The sequence below is a fragment of the Apium graveolens genome, chromosome 7, assembly GCF_009905375.1.
Source record: "Apium graveolens cultivar Ventura chromosome 7, ASM990537v1, whole genome shotgun sequence".
Classification (NCBI taxonomy): Eukaryota; Viridiplantae; Streptophyta; class Magnoliopsida; order Apiales; family Apiaceae; genus Apium; species Apium graveolens.
Window position 1 is genome coordinate 249,351,886 of NC_133653.1, and position 24,296 is coordinate 249,376,181.

The window sequence follows — 24,296 nt, forward strand, 5'->3', positions numbered from 1 at the left end:
GGAGATGATAAGAATGATAAGGGAACTGTAGAGATTGAGCCTATAGTTGTTAAACAAAAGCCAAAGGTAAATCCTGTTAAGTTTGTAGCTGTAAAGTCTGATATTGATAAATCAGAAGTTAAAGAGAAATTAACTTCTGAAAAACTAAAACAGGGTAAGCCAACTGAAGTAAACATAGGCTTAATGACAAAGAAGCAGCTTAAGCATAAGCTGAAAGATGTTAAGAATATAAACAAGGTAAATCCACCTAGGAAAAATAGGAATGAAAAGGAAGGTGTGAATAAAAGTAATGATTATAAGCCTGTTCCTAATGCTCCTAGAAAGAAATATTATAACTGTGGAAATTCTAACCATCTAGCTTCTTTTTGCAGGAAAAATAAGAACATAAACTCCTTACCTTCAAAGTCGGGAGTTAAGAGTCAGTATGTTAGATATAGGCCACAAAATCCTTGTTTTCATTGTGGTAGTTTATGGCATTCCATTTATACTTGTAAGGAATATCATAGTTTATAATATGATTATTATCAAATAAAACCTTCTTTAAAGAAAGTTAACATTATTCCTTTTAGTGTAAGTTCTGATGCAAAGTCTGATACTGTAAATGCTGATAAGAAAACTATTAACATAAATTCTGATGTTAAATCCGCTGCAAATGTTAACAAACTTAATAAGGCCAAAGGATCCAAGCAAGTCTGGGTCCTTAAAACTAATCATTAGTGGTCTTTGTGATTGCAGGGCAACAGAAAAAACATCCTAGTTCTGGACAGTGGATGTTCAGGACATATGACTGGAAATAAAGCCCTGCTATCGGACTTTATGGAGAAAGCTGGCCCAAGTGTTTCTTATGGAGATGACAACATGGGAAAAACTTTGGTATATGGCAATATCAAACTTTGTGAAGAATTGCAAGCTAAATTATGCCATGCTGGAATCACCCACAATCTTCTGTGAAGTTGTTGAAGAGATGTGGACCACTGCTACCTACAACTCTACAGATAAGACCATCACTCTGACCATCAAAGGTAAAGAATTCTGTATCAATAGTGATGTGAAAAAAACATGTTTTAAAATTCCTGATAACAATGTGACTTCACCACACAATGACACTGATATTATAAATATGCTTAATTCCATGCACTATGCACTTCCTACTTCTAAACTAAGTGATATTAGGAGAATGGGTCTTCGGAAGGAGTGGAGTTTCTTGTGTGATGTAATTACAAAGGTTTTCTCAGGAAAGATCAATAATTTTGATTCAGTGAATATTTCCATGCTTAACATACTATATATGCTAGTTACAGATAAATTTTATAATTTCAGTGACCTTGTTTTGTTTGAGTTAGGTTTTAAATTAGGTGAGTTAGCTAAAAGAGGTAAGAATGTGTATTATGCTAGATTTCTTATGTTATTGGCTAACCACCTCTGTAAAGAGATTGTGCTTGAGAACCCTAACAACAAACTGGATTGTTGGGTTCAAGAGAGAAGGCTCATTGCAGATTTGAACAGGGCCAATCATCACAAGGATGTGCCAATGTTCTACTTCCCTGTAATGCAAGCACCTCAAGTAAGTGAGGTAAGTTCATCCATCCCTACAACTCTTCCAACCTCCACAATTTTTTTGAGTTCAGGAGTAGCTATGGCAACTGTGACAATGATCAAACAGTTGCCTACCAAAGCTGCCAGACCTACTACTATTTCCAAATCCAAATCAAAGATAACCCCCTCTGGTGTCTCTCAAAAGATGTCAGTTGAAAAATCCACAAAAGCCAAATAGGGGAGTGTGAAGGAGGGTAAGTCAGGTGAGGGAAGGGCTGAACATAAAAGAAACCCCAAGAATAAGGTTGGAGAGTTGAGTGAATCCTAGCCTAGCCACACTGCAGTTTCCCAACAAACTGCAGTGCTTAAAAGGGACAAAAGCTCACTTCTAGCTGCATCCTCCCAAAATGATATAGCTATTGAACAAAGCTCTCAACCAAGAGCACATGCCAAGAGGGTTAGGGATACAAGCTCTCCCCAAACTTATGCCAGAAAGAAGAAATCAAAAACCTCTGGGGATGCACAGGGTACACACAGTGCAAACTGGTGCTAAAGACACAGTCACTGCACCTTCACAAATTCAGCTTGATATGGCTCCAATAAATGTGGAGTCACGGCCAAAATCTTTAGTTATAGAAGCACCTCAAACACCATACTCACCAACAAATTCTCTGGATGTGGATATGATAAACACATCAATTCCTGATTCCCTTCTTTAACTCTGTTGGGGAAGCCAAAATCTAGTGCAAGTGAGCATCATCTTTTAGATGATTTGTTGGCTCACTTTCCAATTCTTTCAGGAACTGTTGTGTCATCTGTGCCTAAAATATCTTCAATCAGCACAGAGTCAATAATAGTTTCTATTCCCACCTCATTCATTTCTACTCTCTCGACGGATATTGCTCATCCGTCGAGTAGTGATTGTATCCCGATGGATAATCCTAACAGCAGTTATCCGTCGGATAGCAAAACCACTCACTCGATGGATATCACTCATCCGTCGAGTATCTCTGCACAACTTTAAACTTCAATTATTTCAAGTGCAGAATATTTAGTGGTTGTACAGTCACTCTTAGGATTGAGAGAGCAGAGTGTTTTGAGTGAGAGGTTGGGTTGCTCCCAGGCAAAAAGAGAGGAAATGAGTGAATGTAATCCATTTCTTCTGGATTGGCAAAAGGGAGTGAGAGGAGTCCCACCTTAGTAGGTGAAGGTGAAGGTGTGAGGGTGGGGAGCCAGGGTGAGACCCTAATACAGGAAAAGAGAGAACATGAGAGAAAAGCAGGTACAGAGGGTATAAGGGTGGATCCAGTCATTGCTCATGAGTCAATGATTATGGATGATGCTGAAAAGGAAAGACAATTTCAGCAACATTACAAAGCTGTAATTGATAACATTTCCTTGGATGCTGACACTTTTACTCATCCTGTGTCAGCCTATCAACTATTGGCTGCTCAGGGCAATGAGGAGGCAAAGAAGACTTTAAATCTAGTACATACTTCAGAATCTCTACAAAGGGATAAAGCTGCTGTCAATTTGATGCCTTCTACAGCTGGTGAGCCATCTGAAGAATTTGGAGTGAATTCTAATGATGATGACTCTATTTCATTTGATGGAAGCATGAACTTAGGGGGAGATGAAGGCCCAATTTCAATTTCAGATCTACCTGAATGGGCATTGACAAAGGAGTCTACACCAGGACAATTCAATGTATCCTTAGTCAAACAAATCATGTCTATCCAAAAGGCCGTTCAGAACACCTCAAATGCTGGTACCAAGGCTATTCTTCAAGCACACCTAGATTCTCTATATCTCATGAAGTTACAATAATTAAGACAGAATCTAAGTGTGGATGAACTCAAAAAGGATATAGTTGACTTGAAGACATACAATTCTGAGAAGCTGGATTCAATCATGCCCTATGGTACCATGCAGGATCTGCTACTGAGACTGAGAAGAGAATCAGATGCTGAAAAGAAGCTGGCCAAATTGGAGGACAGAGTTCAAGTTATTGAAAACTCTGTGGTCACCATTCTTCAAAATCAACAGTCTCAGACCAGTCTTCTAATGCAACTGGCTAAAGCACAAGGCTTGACCCCTCAACTTGATGATAAAAAAAAGAGGGAGAAAGGACCAAGTGAGGGGGAGAAGCTTCAGATACAAATCAGTAAAGTAATTGTGCCTTCAATTACTGTCTCAAAGCCACCAGTTGCAGATGGTATAGATCTGATTAAAGCAGCAGCATCTAACTTGAAAGTTGCTGAGAAAGAAAAGTTGAGTTTGATCAACTGGGAGAAGATTGATGAGGAGATACTGAAAAGTTTGAACTTGTCAAGGAGCCAGTTAAATCAGCCATCCATCACTCTCAAGTCAAGCAAATTAGTGTGAATGAGATGAGCATGAACTATCTGGAAAGAGGACAATCTTCCTGCATCAAGTCTCCAAAGGCTGAAATGATTCTTAAACGAAGGGCAAACTACTCAAAATCATCCTTGAAGAACCCCTTGGACATTGTGTATGAGACACCCAAGCCTTATGAAAAGAAGCTTCTGTCAAGATCAATTGTTTTCTATAAAGAACCAACTAATTCAGCTTCTAAAAGGAGGATTGCTAAGATATTCAGAAATGGGAAGGAAATTTGTGTGATAGCTGGATATCCTCAATTTGCTCAAGCAAAGAGAGAAGAAAAAGCCAGATTGAAGCAGGAAAAGAAGCAAGCTGCTCTAAATGCAAAGAAGTCTAAACAAAAGAAAGAGCAGATTGTTATCCTGGCCAAGCTACAGGCTGTGAATTCATCTCAACAAATTCCCTCTCAACCATCTGAAGCTACTGAATCAAGGGAACAAGTTGAAGAACAGAAGAAATCTCCAAGAAAGAAAGAACTGGCTAAAAGAACTAAATGAAAACTGGATATTATTGACAAGGAATTGAAAGATCAGTTTCCTAAGGAATCCACTCCAGCTACAACTCAAGCATCAAAGGCCTCTGTGGTATTTGAAGACATAAGGGTGGTGGATCCCTACAGGAATATTCATGGTAAACCTATTGTGCCCAGGGATGAGCCAATAGAATGGGAGAATATACCAATTTCAGACTTCAATCTACTGTTCTTTAGCAAGCCAAAAAGGACAAAGTCAAGAGCAGTCAAGAAAGTGAAGCTGTCACCTCTAAAATCCAAGTCTGTAGTCAAAGCCCAGCCCAAAGTCAATAAGGGAGACTACTTGTACTTGTGTGACATCAAAGAATTTTCTGATCTAAATCTCTATCTGGATGAACTAGATGAAGTAAGAGGTATTGATGCATACAGGAACCTACCTGAAAGGTTATTGTTCAAGTACAAAGGAGGGAAGGAGATTCAGTGGCCACTTCACATGATTCTTCAAGAGAGCCAAGTTGTACTGATTAAAGTTTATTCATCCTTCAAGAAGAACTTTGGGTTCAACATCACTACAAGAAGACTAGTATTGAAGAAGATTTAAGAACTAAGGAGTGTCAGAGCTAAAGATGCACTCCCAAAGACTCTAATCATCCCATATACAGGGAGAAGAGTGCATCTAAGGCCCTACTGGTTGATGGAGTTCATAGATGACAAAGGGGTGAGAAGATTCTTCAGATTAGAAGACCAGTTGAGCATCTCCGGTAATGAGACTCTCCTGGAAATGTAAGGAAAGCTAAATCTCTCAGAATCTGATGAACTGGAATTCCACAGGCAGCTCCAAAATCAGATTGATGAAAACAACAAAAAGCTTGGAAGAAGATCCAGACCTTCAAGAAACTAGAAAAATCTGCTCAGGCTAGAGGAGCATTTTGAAAATGAATGTGAGCTAAACTTTGTACATTTTGATTAATTGAAGCACTTTTCAGTATTATCTACTTTTCTTTAAAGCTATATGTTTAGGGTGTTTTGTTATCATCAAGTATCTCTTAATTTATGGCTACAATTCCAGTAGACATAAATTGGGGGAGATTGTTGTGCATATGTTGTGTACTTGATGATTACATAAACAAAACACCTAAGTAGATTTTACTTAGTGAAATAATGTAGCACTCGACGGATAAGAATTTTAGTCCCGACGGATAACTGATTATAGTCCCGATGGATGATGACTTATTATCCATCGAGTGAGTAGCTTATGTAATAATAAGTCTGTAGCACATTTCTGCATACACCTTTGTATAAATTCTGTAGTAGCATATAAGTCATGTTGACTTTAACTAGATATGCAGAATAGGTTGATTAATTGTACATAGATGATGTCTTGTAATTCTGTATAAATGAATTGAAGTCAAGTGCCAAAATAGCTACTGACGGATGATTAACAAAGCCATCGACGGATGATCAAATAGCTATCAACGGATGTTCAATATAGCAGTCGATGGATGATCAATGAAGCCATCAACGGATGATCATAAAGTCGACGGATGATCATGTACTCAACGGATAAAGAATTCAAATATCAGTTGACAGTGACAGCATAGTCACATGCGTCGAAGTGTATGTAAATGGAATGAGGAAGCCTATTAACTGGGTAATAGAGAACAAAGTAACAAAGCATTCGACCCGATAGTTTTTATAATCATCCTGTCTTTTGACTTTGTAATCTTGGTAATATATAAACCAAGAAGTAGCAAATAGAAACCAAGATCTGAGATACAAAAAGTGAGAAACATTTGTAAGCAAAATTATTAGCATTTCTCTGTATTCTCAGTAGTTTATATTTGTAAGCAGCTGTGAGTATTCTTGCACACAGAGTTCTCTCGATATAATATATATCTCTGGTGGAATTGTTTAAATCCACCAGAAAGTTTTTAAAGACTCTTTGGTTTTTAATTACTTGTGTTTTGGTTCACTTAAGTTTTTATTCCGCATTGTGCTAATCAATACACTTATATTTATATTCGAGTTTGAACATTTTTATTTTAAGAAAAAGGTTCAAGAATTCCATTCAACCCCCCTTCTGTAATTCTTTCTATATTGTTAAGGGACTAACAGGTTTACACTATATGTGTTATCATAATCGAAGTTATTATTTATTGTAACCCTAGCAGCTCTCGTGATAAGTTGTTCATCACTGAGAGAGGACAGTTCCATGTTGTAACAGAGTTTATTGTGTTGAATAAAATCTATTTTCTGTTACTTGTGTTCATATATTCGATTTGATTGTGATAAACACTGTATTCAACCCCCTTCTACAGTGTGTGTGACCTAACATTAAGGCTGAGAACAATAAGACTAATGAATGAAGTATTTAATGAAGTTAGAATCCCATGTTTGTTATACATATTTATTCAGTCAATTTCATCCTTTTAGTTCTAATTGTTAGTTTAATTCTTAGTTATAATCAACTCAATTTTGTTATTCATCTTTGTATTGAATAATAACTATATCATCGATGTATAAGTGCATAAATTAATTAGTCAACCAAAACCAGTCTTTGTGGGAATTAACTAGAAAAGATTATATACTACTTGCGAACGCGTATACTTACGTGTATTATTAGCGCGTGTTTAGCGACTAACAAGTTTTTGGCGCCGCTACCGGGGACTGCAGTGTTGATTATTTTTTAGTTTATATGTTTGTCATCAGTGGTCGTTAAAGTTCATTGACTCGGACATTGTTACTTATCTTTTTCCTTGTCTTATTTCAGGTGATCTAGCGAGCGTGTATGCATACGCGTTCTCGGATTCGTAAGAAAAATCTAGATCAAGCTGAGGAAGAAGCGATAGTGGTTCGAAGGGAAGTCTTTGAAGAAGAAGAGAAGGTAGAGGAAAAAGAAAAAGTTGAAGAACCGGTGGTAGTAGCGATGGGAGATCAAGCAGAAAATCCTAAGGCCTTGATGGACTATTCTCAGCCTAAGATCAATGACATTCAGTCAAGCATCATCAGACCGGCCATCTCGGCTAACACTTTTGAGATCAAAGCAGGCACGATTCAGATGATACAGAACTCAGTTCAGTTTGGGGGTTCTCCTATTGAAGACCCCAACATGCACATCAGGGATTTCATCGAGATCTGCGATATTTTCAAGTTCAATGGTGTGACTGAAGATGCTATCAAGCTGCGACTCTTCCCATTCTCTCTGAGGGATAAAGCTAAGTGCTGGTTACATTCTCTACCACCAGGTTCTATTACTAAATAGGAAGATCTTGCTCAAAAGTTTCTCACTAAATTCTTCCCAATGGCAAAAACTGCTGCAATCAGGAATGCTCTTACTCAGTTTGCTCAGCAAACTGGAGAATCTCTGTGTGAGGCTTGGGATCAATATAAAGAGATGCTAAGGAAGTGCCCACATCATGACATGCATGATTGGATGATTATAAATTGTTTCTACAATGGATTGGGTGCCACTTCTAGACCCATGCTTAATGCAGCATCAGGAGGAGCCTTGTGGGCTAAAAGTTACGATGAAGCATATGAATTGATCGAACTGATGGCTGATAATGAGTACCAGAATCCTTCCCAGAGATTTACTCAGGGAAAAGTAGCAGGAATTCTGGAGTTGGATGCAGCAACTGCTATAGCTACCCAACTTAAGGCTTTGACGATGAAGGTGGACCTTTGGCTAATTATAGAGTTAATCAAATCACTAATATCTGTGAGTTTTGTGCTGGTGCCCATGAGACTGATCAGTGTGCTATTTCTAGTGAATCAGCTCAGTTCGTGAGCAATTTTTAGCGATCGAAGCAACCTATGCCAACCACCTATCATCCTAACAACCGCAATCATCCAAATTTCAGCTGGAATAACGCTCTGAATATGGTTCAACAGCCTTATCAGCAGTATACAGCTAAGCAGTACAACCCCTCAGGTTTTCAGCAACCGCAATATGCACCAAGACAACAACTCTAGCTGCAACAAGCTAATGAGAAATCTGAATTTGAGGAGTTGAAGCTTATGTGCAAGAGTCAAGTTATTTCTATCAAGACCTTGGAAAATCAAATCGGACAAATTGCCAATGCCTTGCTAAATCGCCAACCTGGTACATTGCCTAGTGACACTGAAGTGCCAGGAAGGAAGGAAGCTAAGGAGCAGGTAAAGGCAATCACGTTGAGGTCTGGATAGGTTGCGAATCCCGAACAAACTCAAGAATTGACTGAAGAAGCTGGGGCTGAGAAAGAAGTAGAGCAGCAGGATGTAGAAGTGGGACCAAGAAAGACTACTGTTGAGCACACTCCTCCTGAGGGTAATACAGGGAAGAAACAAATCTATCCTCCACCGCTTTTTTCTAAGCGGCTGCAGAAGAAAAAGCTGGAAAAGCAATTTGAGAAGTTTCTGGAGGTGTTCAAGAAACTTCATATCAACATACCTTTCGCTAAGGCTCTTGAGCAGATGCCTAGTTATGCAAAGTTTATGAAAGGTATTCTCTCTCGGAAAGTGAAGCTAGATGATTTAGAGACTGTCGCTCTCACGGAGGAATACAGTGTTGTGCTGTAATAGAAGTTGCCTCTGAAGCTTAAAGATCCTGGAAGCTTCACTATTCCGTGTACTATTGGAAAAGTGTCCTTTGACAGATGCTTATGTGAATTGGGAGCTAGCATTAATCTGATGCACTTGTCAATCTTCAAGCAGTTGGACTTGCTTGATCCAAAACCGACTTATATGACCTTGCAGTTGGCCGACCGTTTTATTACATATCTGTGAGGTATTGTGGAGGATGTCTTCGTCAAGGTTGATAAACTCATCTTCCCTGCTGATTTCGTCATTCTTGATTTAGAGGAGGATAAAAAGATCCCCATAATCTTGGGAAGACCTTTCTTGGCAACTGGCCGAACCTTGATAGATGTGCAGAAGGGTGAGCTCATAATGCAAGTGCTAGATCAGGATGTAACTTTTAATGTGTTCAATGCTATGAAATTTCTTATGGAAAATGAGGAGTGCCTAAAAGTGGAGTTGGTTGATTCTGTAGTTACTTCAGAACTTGATCAATTGCTAAGGTCCGATGCCTAGAGAAAGCCTTATTGGGAAATTCAGACAGTGAAGATGACGAAGGTGAAGAACAGTTGCAATATTTGAATGCTTCTCTGTAGAAGAGGAAGATAGATATGCCTTTTGAATCTCTTGGAATGCAGGAATTGAACAAGGCTCCTAAATGCCTCAAGCCATCTATTGATGAAGCTCCTACTCTTGAGCTTAAGCCTTTACCTGAACATTTGAGGTATGCGTTTTTAGGTGATGCATCTACTCTGCCTGTTATTATTGCATATGACCTTTCAGGTAGTGACGAGGAGAAGCTTTTGAGGATTCTAAGAGAATTCAAATCGGCAATTGGCTGGACTATAGCAGATATCAAGGGAATCAACCCTTCTTATTGAATGCATAAAATTCTGTTAGAGGAAGGTAGCAAGCCCACGGTCGAGCAGCAAAGACGGCTTAATCCAATCATGAAGGAAGTAGTGAAGAAGGAAATTCTTAAGTGGCTAGATGCAGGGATCATCTATCCTATTTCTGATAGTTCATGGGTGAGCCCAGTTCAATATGTGCCAAAGAAAGATGGTATTATTATGGTAGAAAATGAGAAGAATGAGCTTATTCCTACACGAACAGTCACGGGGTGGAGAGTTTGCATGGACTACAGGAAGCTGAACAAAGCCACTAGGAAGGATCATTTCCATTTGCCCTTCATTGATCAGATGTTTGACAGATTAGCTGGTTATGAGTACTACTATCTTCTAGATGGTTATTCAGCTTACAATCAGATTTGTATCGCTCTAGAGGATCAGGAGAAGACTACCTTCACTTGTCCATTTGGTACTTTCGCCTTCAGACGAGTTTCTTTTGGTCTGTGTGGTGCACCAGCCACATTTCAGAGATAAATGATGGCCATCTTTTCTGATATGATAGGTCAGAATGTGGAGGTATTCATGGACGACTTCAATGTATTTGGTGATTCTTTTGATGAATGCTTGCAAAATCTTGGACATGTTCTCAAGAGGTGTGTTGAGACTAATCTAGTTCTCAATTGGGAGAAATGTCACTTTATGGGGCGACAAGGTTTTATTCTCGGGCACAAGGTTTCTAGTAAGGGTCTTGAGGTGGACAAAGCCAAGGTGGGGGTCATTGAGAATCTTCCTCCTCCTATTTCTGTTAAGGGAATTGGCAGTTTTTTTGGTCACGCGAGTTTCTACAGGCGTTTCATCAAAGACTTTTCTAAGATTTCGAAGCCATTATGCAGTTTGCTAGAAAAAGATGTTCCTTTTAAGTTTAATGACGAGTGTCTTGGAATTTTTGAAATATTGAAGAAGAGTTTAATCACGGCACCTGTCATAACTGCACCTGATTGGAGCCAACCTTTTGAGATGATGTGTGATACAAGTGACTATACAGTTGGAGCAGTTCTTGGGCAGAGGAAGAACAACATATTTCATGTGGTCTACTATGCTAGTAAGACCCTAAATGGTGCTCAACTGAATTATACTACTACAGAGAAAGAACTTTTGGCTATTGTCTATGGTTTTGAGAAATTTCGATCTTATCTACTTGGGATTAAGGTGACAGTTTTCACTGATCACGTAGCAATTTGATATCTCATCTCAAAGAAGGACTCGAAGCCTAGATTGATTAGATGGGTTCTTTTTCTCCAAGAATTTGAACTAGAGATCAAGGACAGAAAAGGGACTGAAAATCAAGTCGTTGATCATCTCTCGCGTTGGAGAACCCTAATGCTACTTCATTGGATAAGACATTGATAAATGAGTCTTTTCCCGATGAGCAGCTGTTTGGAGTGCAAGAAGAAAAACCGCAGTTTGCAGACATTATGAACTACCTTGTGAGTAATATCATGCCTCTCGACTTATCTTATGCTCAAAGGAAGAAGTTTCTACATGAAGTGAAGTGGTATATATGGGAAGGACCGTTTCTTTTTCGACAAGGAGCTGACCAAATCATCAGGAGATGTATTCCTTACAGCGAAACGGGGGGAATGTTGCGAGATTGCCACTCAATGGCTTATGGAGGACATTATGGTGGAGAAAAGACAGTAGCTCGTATTCTTCAGGTAGGTTTCTTTTGGCCGACCTTATTTAAAGATGTTCACCAGTTCGTTCTGAAATGTGATCGATGTCAACGTATGGGTAATATGTCTAAGAAGGATGAGATGTCTCTCAATGTGCTTCTAAAGGTTGAGGTCTTCGATGTTTGGGTAATTGACTTCATGTGGCCATTTGTCTCATCTTGTAATAATCAGTACATCTTGTTGGCGGTTGATTATATGTCGAAATGGTTTGAAGTTAAGGCGTTGCCAATGAACGATGCGAAAGTGGTGCTTAATTTTCTTCACAAGAAGATATTCACAAGGTTTGGAACTCCAAGAGTCATAATCAGTGATGAGGGGTCGCATTTTTGCAATCGCAAGTTCACTGCTATGATGTAAAGATATAATGTGAATCATCGCATTGCCACGGCTTATCATCCTCAAACAAATGGTCAAGCTAAGATATCTAATAGAGAGATCAAGCGCATTTTAGAGAAGGCCGTGTGTCCATCAAGGAAAGATTGGGCTTTGAAGCTTGATGAAGCTGTTTGGGCTTATAGAACAGCATATAAGACTCCTTTGGGAATGTCGTCGTTTCAGTTGGTTTATGGTAAAGGGTGTCATTTGCCTGTGGAGCTCGAGTATAAGGCATATTGGGCTTTGAAGAAATTGAATCTGGACTTGGATGCAGCTGGAAAGAAGAGGATGCTTCAATTGAATGAACTCAACGAGTTTCAACTTCAGGCTTATGAGAACAACAAAATGTACAAGGAAAAAGTCAAGAGATGGCATGATAGGGGCCTAGTGCTCAAAGCATTTGTATCGGGGCAACAAGTTCTTTTATTTAACTCTCGTCTCCGTCTTTTCCCTGGAAAGTTGAAGTCAAGATGGTCAGGGTTGGTTATTGTCAAAACTGTGTTTCCACATGGAGCGGTGGAAATTTTTGAGAATGATCCGAGCCAGGCATTCAAAGTAAATGGTCAGAGGTTGAACCATTACTATGGTGACACGGCACACCGCGAGGTGGTTAGTGCCGCCTTATTGTCCGTTTGATCTCGCATTTCTACGTCGAGCTAGCGATGTAAAACAAGCGCTTCTTGGGAGGCAACCCAAGTATATTGTACATTAGTAGGTAGAAGAAGCAAGAAGAAAGGAGAAAAAAAATCAGGGCCAACTCCAGTGACCAAGCGCGCCCGCGCTGATCCAGCGCGCGGCCTCGCTATTTTTCCAGAAGGTAAGCGCGCCCGCGCTGATCTAGCGCGCGCCCGCGCCGGTTTTCCAGAAAGTGAGCGCGCCCGCGTTGTCCAAGCGCGCGGCCGTGCCGGGTCCTGTTCAATTTTTTTTTATTTCAGCAGAATAAAGAGAAAAATCGGGACTTTTACTCCAAAATCAATTCCAGCCCGATTTTTACTCTTCCACATCCCATATTTCTTTCTCCCAATCAAACCCATTATTTCCACGAATCCCATAATTAATTTCCACTTCTATTCCTTATAGAATTCTCACCTCTCCACCTATAAATACATACACTTATACACAAACTTCTCCACCAATTCACAAACTCTCAAACACAAACTCTCTTTAAAAACTTAAACTTTTATTCTTTCTTCTTCAATCCTTATGGCACCCAAGAGACAAAGAATACAAGTAAGCAGCAGCACCACCGATTCTTCATCTGCGGGTGGTGCGAGGCCCAGGTTTTCTACTCCTGGGGTTGAAGAGGAGTACACGAGGCTTTTCTCGAAGCCTATTGCTAAGGAGCGGGGTTTTCTGCCATCAGGAAATGATGGTAAGCTGTTGGAGATGATTCTTGAGATGGGTTGGGTTCCTTTTTGTGAGGCTCCCGCTGCTGTGCCCATGAGTGTTGAGCGGGAGTTCTATGCCAACGCTAAGGCGGAGAAGAATGAATTTACGGTGGTTATGGGGATGAATGTAGAGTACAGTGTTGATGCTATTAGGAGGGTGATTGAGCAGCCTGCGAGGAAGCCCGGTCAGGACACTTGAAACGATAAGACTCCGGAGGACTTTGATTTGGATCTGATCGTTGCAACTCTTTGTGTTCCTAAGACTCATTGGAAGTTCAAGAGGGGCACTACTGATTACTCCAATTTCCCTGTGTCGTGCATGAACAGGTTTGCACGGGCTTGGAACTCGTTTATTTGTACTAACATCATGCCATCTTCGCATGTGCATGAGATTACTGTAGAGCGTGCTCATCTGCTATGGGGGATTCTTCAGGGTGATTACATTGATTTGGGGATGGTTATTTACCAGGGGATTCTGAGATTCTTGAGAGGAGGTACTATAGGTGCTATTCTGTATGCGTCCGTTGTGACGAAGTTGTGCGTGGCGGTTGGTGTTCATTGGCCAGCATATGAGCAGTTGCAGCTTCCCAGTGCTCCTATTGATAGTTCTACGCTGCACAGCATGGTTGAGTGGTATGGCGGCAAGCCCGATCCTAAGCGGCTTGGGTACTCTTATGATCATCTTCCAGATGGTAGGCCCATGGAGGCTGCTACTGCGGGCGATTCGCAGCATGCCCGTCGAGCAGCTTGGAGAGCTCAGTATGGAGAGGAGGCTGGTCAATCGCAGCAGGAGTAGGAGGGAGCAGGAGCAGATATGGAAGCTGCTTTGAGTTCGACGCAGTATAGGCATCTTGCGAGGAGTATAGATGCGATGCACGACATCCATAGTCGGTTTGCACGTGATCTCACCCAGGCACTTGGGAATGCATGTAGAGCCACCGATGTTGACATCCAGTGGCCAATTTTTTGTGAGGATTCTGTGTATCCGCCTCCAAACACGCCTGACACTCCACCCGTTGAGGGTGATAATTCTGATTCGCAGTAGGTATGCCTGAATTCCTTACTATTACCTTCACTGAGGACAGTGAATATTTTAAGTTTGGGGGTAGAAGTTGAAGGAATATATTTTGTGTGAGTCACATATAGTTGCATGTTCATGATAGTTTAGTTCATATAGTTTGCATATTTTACCATGTAGTTTTTTATTATTTTTGGTAGTTTATGATATTTTGTTCATTTAGTTTCATGCATTTGTATTATAACATGATCCCTTAGATGATTTTTCCGATTAATGGGTGATATTGATGCTAGTATAGTGATGTCATATTTGGTGATGTTGAGTCTTATCGAATTGATTCACTTGCTAGAGATACTTGTATTTCACTAAGTCTTATAGGTTGCTAGAGTGCTATATCATGATCATGGTTTGTTGGTTTGTCGAAGTTTAATCGCTTGTTTATATTTAGAATTTAGGGTATTCTCTTAATAATAGAAGACACGGATATTTAAAAATTGGAGAAAATTGGATTTCAGTGCTAGTTATATGGCTAGGTGTCAAATGGCTGGTAGCCGACTCATATTTATATGAGTAGTCTAGGGTTGAATGAGATGGAGCGAAACATACTCATTCAAAAATGTAATGAAAAAAGGAAAAAAGAAAAAAAAAGAAAAGAATAAGTGTTATGTATAATTGATCACGAGTGGGCTCTTTAGTACTTGAGTTATTAAGTTCTTAGGGGACTTTGTGCCTAGTGACCTAAGGCTTTTATAGTCTGGGATCCGCTAACCTAACGCTCGCTACATGGGTACTATTGTACAAGTCTTTTGTGGACCTCACTCATTGCACGATCAAATAAGCATAGTTGTGTTATTTGTTGAAAATAAAAGCGTGATACATGATTAAACTCCGATATAAGAATTGAAGCGTTATAAGTTATTTTGAGTCTAGCTTTTATTCTATTTTATAAACTTGCGATTGCTTTGATAAGTAGTGAGTTATGATTGTTGATCTAGTTGCGATAGTATATCTGAAGCATTTGCACACACGCACGTCTCTGGTTTGTAGATTGGTTTGTGAGGTTTGATTGATCTTTATACGACTAACTACATTTGATGAGGTGTTGCTTGTTGATTGGTTAGTTATTCTATGAGGATCGTTGCATTCATTTAGTTGCATTCATGCATTTTTATTTTCTTGTTCTTTGAGTCTGTTTATGCTTGAGGACAAGCATCGATTCAAGTTTGGGGGCATGTTGAGTGGCATTTATGATACTTTATTATGCTCTAATAAGCTTTGAATTGATGCATTTGTACTCAAGTTATTAAGTATTTTAATGTGTTTTCTAGTATTTTTGTATTTCAGGCATTATCTAGGTAATCAGGTAAATTAGCATTGTTTTGGTGCTAATTTGGTGTCAAGGAAAGCCAGTGCGCCCGCGCTGATCAAGCGCGTGGCCGCGCCAGGACGGGGTGCAGAATTCTGATTATATTCTAATTCGAATTGGAAGACTTCTCTGTTGATTAGGGTTGCTATATAAATAATTCTAGGTCATTTTTAATAAGATATCAAGCCAGAGACATATCAAGGAGAGCCATAAGAAGACCGTTTAGCACAATTCAACGAAGACGAAGAAGATCTTGTTTTTACTTGTGAATCTTTATTCTAAGTTGTAACTTGGATGCTAGTTTTCCTATTTGTGAACCTTAATCTTATTTTGTACTTAGTTTAATTTATTCTTTATAAAGACTACGTTTGTTATACTATGCTTTCATCGGAACCCACATTGATGATGAGTCCGATTATGGGCTACTCGTTATAGTGGGATTCTAACGGATTTATTTAGTTAAATTATTTCAATGCCTTAGCATGTGGTGATTGTATGATATCCTAGTATTGGTTGTGCGTATTCGTCTTATGAGCGTCGTGAACTTATAAGATAGTGTGTTAATTCTTAATGAAGCGCAAGTGAATTTAAGGATTTAGAACTTGCCATGCTAGCATAGGTTCATGTATTGTCATGCATGATTTATAGGTAATTTTAACCATCTTACTTGCCCTATGTAATCAAGATGGATAACTTGTGCTTAAACCGTTATGTTGTCAAATTCTATAGACATATAGGGTCTCAATATAATTGGTGTCTATTCAACTTCTATCTCTTTTATGGATGGCTGGTAGTATGGTACTCGTGCAACGAAAATTGGCGTTTATCAGTTTTGTGTTGTCTGATTAGTGTCATCACAATTACATGTTAAGGTTGAGAACAATAAGACTAATGAATGAAGTATTTAATGAAGTTAGAATCTCATGTTTGTCATACATATTTATTCAGTCAATTTCATCCTTTTAGTTCTAATTGTTAGTTTAATTCTTAGTTATAATAAACTCAATTTTGTTATTCATCTTAGCATTGAATAATAACCATATCATCGGTGTATAAGTGCATAAATTAATTAGTCAACCAAAGCCAGTCTCTGTGGGAACGAACTCGAAAAGATTCTATACTACTTGCGAACGCGTATACTTGTGTGTATTATTAGTGCGTGTTTAGCGACTAGCAGTCTTGCAGTTGATAACATTATCAAACATATCACCATCAAGACCATTAAACAGAATGTTCATGGCCTTCTTATCCTTGTGAACTGCTTCAATATCTTCATCAGTCCATTCTGACCTTAGCTTTGGGATAGTCTGTTCATTTCCAGTAGCATTCTCAACATCAGTTGCTACTCCTCTTGGAACATGAGGACCATTCTCTATGCATCTTACATAGCTTTCATCTTGTGAGAGAAGATGAATGTGCCTTTTCACCTTCCAATGGTGATAGTTGTCTTTATCCATGAAAGGGATCTTCACTCCAACATCATTTCTGCTCATATTGTTAGTCTGTTTTGATCTTTAAACTCTTTGTGTGTCAAGAGCTAGCTATGATACCAATTTTTATTACCAGACAATCTAACAATAGAGTTACAAAAGGGGGGGGGGGTTGAATGTAATTCTTGGTTTCTTTTCAAAACTTAAGAAAATTCTTTATCAAAGTATATCAGTGTTTGAATATGCAAGTGTGCGGAATGAAATATAAAAGTATTCAAAATACAAAGTAGTTAAATACAAAGATATAAAAACTTTTTGGTGGACTGATCTTTTCCACCATAGATATATATTGATTGAGAACTCTGTGATGCAAGAATGCACACAGCTTCTTACAAGTAAATTTACAAAGAGAGAACAGAGAAATTCAAAACAGATTTTGCCTTATCTATTTCTCAGTTCAATCGATAATTTTTCTACTTGCTACTCTTGGTTTATATATCACCAAGTTACATATGAAAAAGAAAAACATATTTAATAAAAGATTTAGGTCTAATCACATGTTTCTTCATCTCTCTATCCAGCATCTTTATATTTCTTCAAGTAAGCATGGAAATGAAAATGCTTATTTATTCTCATAAACCTGCAAATAGGCTGCCATATTCCTTTTGTATACAATCAACCCATGTGACTGTCAAGTCGCTTTCAAGTGCTATTTGAATTTTTTATCTGTCAAGACCTTGTAGATTATTTGTTGAGTCTCTATTGGATCATCCGTTGAGAGCATCTGGAGTCATCCGTCGAAGCCTTGTAGAATTATCAGTTGAAAATATTTCCACAACAGTTGACACAATTTCATTTATGCAAAATTACAAGACATTTAATATTTACAATTAGCTAACATATTTTGCATATCATTCTAGTAGTCAACATGACTTAGAATATCCTACAACTTCTAATTCTCTAATACATTATAGTATACAGGAATGTGCGACAAAAAACTTATTTAAATATAAGTTACTCTTTCAACAGATGACAGTATAAGCTTATCCGTTGAAAGTTACAAATTCACTTGATTAAATCTACTAAGGTATTTTGGTGAAATATCATCAAACCTACAACATAATCCTAACACAATTAATGGAGAAGCATATTGGGATGAGACTGAAGCTGAACCACCACTACCTCCACTGATCAGAAAAGCCGCACTGGTAGACCAAATAAAAACAGAGATAAATAAAATGATGTGGTTGAATAAAAAAAGAGTGATTCTGTAATGTTAAGAGGAAAGGGACATCAATTCAGTGTTCATACGGTTTAGAATGGGGCCATAATACAAGGTCTTGCAAGACTAGGGTATGTCACTTCTGTTGTATACTCTCTTTTTGTTTAAGAATGAAAATTGATATATTTGAGTTTTACATAAACTTGACATGTCTACAAAAGATGAAGAAGAAGGATATGTGGACGATAATGTGACTAGGTCTGATGGTGACAAAATGAATTCAAAAATAACTACATTGGCATGTAATCATTATAAGACTGGGGGACACACAGCTAAGTCCTGTAAGGCTAAGGTAGGTATTTACATAAGTCCTACTATTACTTCACATGAGGCCTCAAAATTTAACATAATAATATTTTGCAGAAGGATGAGACTGGAAAAAAAAAAAGCAAAATTGACTACACTAAGCAATGAAAGAGGAAAAAAGAAGGATGAAAGCAAATTATGTGAAAGGAAAAGGAAAAGCAACAAGCGACTTGGATGAAGGGTCAAATGGTAAGAATGTGAGGAAAATTGGTGGAATCAGAATTCAAGAGTCAAGTGCTACACATGGATGAACCTTAAGACCATTTCAACCACCAACTCAAAACTAAAAGGGGCCTTTAGACATTGAGGTTGAATCATATGTTGGGAAGCATGGACAAAAATTTACATCTTTAAGGAAATTGGAAGCTAAAAAGGTTAAAAAATAGCAGCAAGCGGGGAAGAAGCCTTGGTGTTCTTAGATGTTAAATTTTTCTTTTATCAAGTAATGTTGTTGGTCAGTCAAGGGTTAGCTTTTGGTAAGAACAAACTATGTTCAGTATTTCACTATGTAATGAGGTGAAACAACTACCCTCTGAACCGATTTATCTATTTGTTTGAACCATGACTTTTGTTTAATGTTTGTTAACCTATCTTTTGTTTGAACCATGACATGACATTGTTTACTGTTCTTATTTACTGCATTTGATATTGATCATTTCACAACACAAAAACTAGAATATTCAACATTACATTCAACATTATTCCAATAACTATTCATAATAGAAACTAGACATTCATTCCAATATTTATTCTAATAATTATTCATAATAGAAAATCTTAATACTTGCACAATTCGAATATTCAACATTATATTTCTGATACTTCATTGCTATTACACAATACATATAATCCAAGTAGAACCCGAGTCACAATGAGCAAGGTCAAAGCTCTTCCACAGTGAAAGCATCTAGATCTTCGACTATTCACCTCCATTTCCGAATACACCTCAGCTTGTTGCGACATCTCCACTTGCTGCGATAACTCCATATTCATAGCTTCTAAAGTATCAATTCGTTTAAGCAATCCCAGAATAATGGCTTGAGCACGATTACATAGTGGTGGTTCCACCCACTTGAAAAAGTTACACTTATAATCGACACAACTGATGAATCGACGACCAGGATTTGCATTCGTCCAAGCTGTTCTTTCCACCACCCATTTCGATGGACGACAATGGCACCTCTCTACCATGATTATTCAAGAAAAAGTGTTCAAATTTGATGAAGAAGACAAGTGTTGGGTAGAAACTGATTAAAAATTAGCACAATATATACACACACAGTTTTTACCGTTCAAACACTAATACCAACTTTACCCTTCAAACATTTAACGTTAACGACCATATTTCACGAAAATTGACAAAAGGGATGCAATGTGAAATGGGTTTTAAAGTTAATGGGTGCATTCTGTAATTTATCAAAACGGGTATACAATATTGAATTTGGGCCAAAGTTAAGGGGTGCATTCTGCAATTCTCTCAAAACTTTAGACCAATTTTCACTTTCGATAACCCCAACAATGATATGTTTTTTTCCTTTCCATATTATTGGTTTGATTAATTATGTTCACTTTCGATCATATTAAGCTTATACAATTAGTAAAAAAAATCATTTTAGTTTTAATAGTTTAGGCGGGGAAATTGGTTATAGTTTTAGTCAATATGTTAACTTGTATTTATAAACACATACAATTATGTTGGCGTTGTTATTTTTATTAATTATGTTGTTCAGTTTCGATTATAAATACATGTGATTAGGTGTTGTTATTTTTGTTAGTTATGTTCACTTTCGATTATGTTATTTTCGTTTTGATTAATAATGTTCGCTTTTGAATATATTAAGCTTATACAATCAGTTTAATATTTCATTTTAGTTTTAATAGTTTAGGCGGCAATGTTAGTTACACTTTAATCACTATATTAGACTTGTATTTATAAAAACATGCAATTATGTTTGTTTTGTTATTTTGATTAGTTATTTCGATTGTGTTGTTGTCATTTGGATTAATTATGTACATTTTCGAATATATTAAGCTTATACAATTAGTTTTTAATATTTCATTTTAGTTTTAATAATTTAGGCGGGAATGTTAGTTACGGTTTTAGTCGCTATATTAGACTTGTATTTATAAACAAATGCGATTATGTTGGGGTTGTTTTGATTAATAATGTTCACTTTGGACAGAAGGAAGAAATTCATACTCTTCCTCCGCCGAGCAGGGATGCATATTTTTATTTGTATGTGCAGAGACATGAAAGACTAAGCATATTTTTATTTGTATGTGCAGAGACATGAAAGACTAAGCCGTTTAAATGTCACTAAATTATCTGAGGTGTTTAAATGTAACTGAATAATCTGAGGCCCCTATTTTCCAACTTGTTTGCGATTTCCAAAGCTCTCATCCTAGCGATTGCTTAAGCACGGTTGTATGTTTTAATGTGGAGTCTGATTTTTTTATGGTGGGGGTGTCTTTATCCATCCAGATTGTAGGCCAAGAGTTTGGCCCAAGCCCTTTTTTGACGTCCTTTCAATTGACATTGTTAGGTCGACTTCGTCATTCCTCCCCTTCCTGCCTACCTTTGCTCCTCCACTTACTGGTAATAAGGTTGACCCTCTAGTGGTCTCCCTTCACGGGAAAATCTATGTTTTGGCCCTACTCCAATTCGTGTATCATCCCACTTTCGAGGTCCTTGATAATGATGAAAAGTGGGAAACTCTGTCTCATCTAGCCTTTTCTCGATTCATTAAAAATCGTCATCATGGCGACGCACGTATTGTAGGTACTCAGAACTCCTTTCATTCCCTCTATGTTTGGGATTACAAGATTGTTGTTTGTCTTGAGGAGGGTATTTCTTATTGTTTTGACACAAAAACAGTTAAATGGATGGATATGCAGCACATCTATGCGGAAAGAAGGAGCAAGTACATGTTTTACAATATGTCGCAGAGTACAACAACGAGTTTCTGATTGTCAAGCCATTATATTCGACACAAGAGCCTTTCCGTTGGGACGAGCTTGTTGTCTATGAGTTGGATGCAAATGGTTTCCCACATTTTCAGCGAAAATTAGACGGGCTCGAGGAGATGTTTGTTGATTCCCGCATCTCAATTTCCACCAATGCTTTTATCATCCCATTCGACGATGATTCTGATAAATATTGCTTCATTTATTCCGGTCATTCCGGACAAGCCTTCTATGCAGACTATTTTTTTGCGTGTAGTAGTGAAGGTCCACCTCAACGCATACTCTTGTGAAACTGGTTTTGGATGACCACCTCAAACCTTGAGGCCAAGAAGAAACTCACTGTAAAGCTAGAGGCACATCAATTTATTCTTTTTATAGTCTAGGGGCATGATTTCAGCCAAATATTTGCTCGACTTTCCTCAAGTAAGAAAAGATCTCTTAATAATTGATTAATAGTTATCCTCTATTTTCATTAAGTTGTGATCTAGTGAGACAATTATTGATCATGATATTTGTGTTTAAACAACTCTGATTGAACTCCCAGTCAGTTGAGTAACTGTTGAGCATGTAAAGCTTTTTAGGATTTTATTGATCATTAGTTAAGTATTTTTGACTGATTTGGTTTATTAAAATCTTTCCTATTCATTTTTATCCTGAAACTAATGTTTCTGATCTCCCTGGCCTTTCCCATTATGTAGGCGTGATAATTTGAATCTGGATAGTCTCAAGGCTGATCGAAGTTTGGGGAGGGCATGCTTGAACTGATTGCTTTGTTGCCTATTTGCAACTAGTAAAGATCTATAAGTTGTTGTTAGTCATACAAATTTCATCGTATTATTAGGAGAATGCACATACTCGTTTGTAATCGGGAAAATATTTTTATGTGCACCATACTTATGTGTACTCGGGTTCCAGTGTTGCCTCTTTTTCAACGTAAAGGTTATGGGTGTTTTGTTCTATAAGTGCTAAACATTGTGGCAGTTTCTTAAAATATTTATGACCTGACAATTGAAGAACCCCTGAACTTTTTGCAACATATGCGTACTTTTATTGATGTGCAATGTTTTCTTGCTTTCGATCCAATCGACGATGGACTAGCTTCCGATGTCCAACGTCTGAAACAAGAAAATCAATCTAAGAAAAGTGAAACTGTTCGATTTGGGCCACCTCTGGATGTTGTTGAAGAAGTCATGAAGAAAACTTAAGATTATCAAGAGACAACTCCTTCAAATTTTAATACTTAACAAATTACCATCAAAGGCTTTTCAGCACCAGTTTTATGTATAGCTGGCTGAGCTGTGCAATTTTCTTTAGTTAAAGTTTGTAATCTAAAGACCAATAGTGAACTTGGTGACATTGAATTGTTTTAATGATAATTTTACCTCATTTTACTCTACATTTCTTGATCTGGATTATGCTTGTAGTTGTTACCGCCAAATATTTCTCAATTTATTTGTAACCTACACTTATATTCTTAAATCCGACCCCATCAAACTTGGTTGGTTGGTTTGTTGTTCGATATATTTTATTAAAGTCGTTAGATCTCGTGTACCAGATAGATTAGAAATGTTAGAGCAAGTCCTACACACTACTTATCCAAGTTCTTAAATTGAAATTTAAGGAATGAGGACCAAAAATATTCTCTAACAGTCTCTTAGTGATTCATTAAATCACTAAAATCATCTATTCACTCTTTATTTTTAAGAACTAGCACAATCTTTTCAAGGATCCTCTAACTATTATCTCCTTCTATATATTAAAGGGCAACCAATGGCAAATTGAGTCATTTTAATGGTTGTGAAATTACGAGTTTACCCTTTTATGTTCAGAAATTACACAAATGACATCCTTATATAATTTAAACTAAAAATAAGAAGAACTTGTGCACACCAAAATTCGAACCCTCGCCTTCTATTCTTAAAGTGCATATCACTATCACTATGCTACATATCTCATTGAATCCTAATTAAAAATCTTATTTATAAAGCACATTATCTCTTTCTATTATAATCTTTTTTTTATTATTTTAACTTTTGAGTAAATAAAATGGTATTTTATATTATTTATGTAACTCCGTTTTCTTAGTTTCCTTAGTTTAACTTATAATTGTATCTCCTTCTATATATTAAAAAAGGACTTGGGGCAAATTGAGCCCTTTCAATAGCAATAAAATTACAATTTTACACTTTTATGTTGAAAATTTCTAAAAATGTCATTCCTCACGTATTTTTTGTTAAAAATTGGTATATTGTTGAATCTAAATCGAACACCAAACTTTTTGCTCAAAATCTTCATATCACTACATTGTGCTACATAACTTCTTAAGTTTATTTAAAATTCTTATTAGATAAGACACATCCTCTCTTTTTATCAAATTCTTTTTTTATTACTTTAAATTTGAGTAAATACAATGTTGGTTTATATTATTTACATGCCTCCTTTTTATTTAGTTTTTGTAGAGGTATATATTTTTTATATATTTTATTAAATAATTTTTTGTAAAAAACAGAATTTAAAATTTATAAAAATTATAAAAATAATTAGTAAATTTATTGATCAATCTTTTTACATTATAATATGATACATATTTTTAATTTATCATTCATTTACATTAAAAATCA

At 37.3% G+C, this 24,296-nt stretch overlaps 1 non-coding gene across 1 annotated transcript; it reads right to left on the bottom strand.

Moving 5' to 3' along the window:
- Positions 1–7,727: 7,727 nt before the first annotated feature.
- Positions 7,728–7,834, bottom strand: LOC141676102 (small nucleolar RNA R71). Its single transcript, XR_012556710.1, has one exon. It is a non-coding gene; the product is annotated as a small nucleolar RNA R71 (small nucleolar RNA).
- Positions 7,835–24,296: the final 16,462 nt, after the last annotated feature.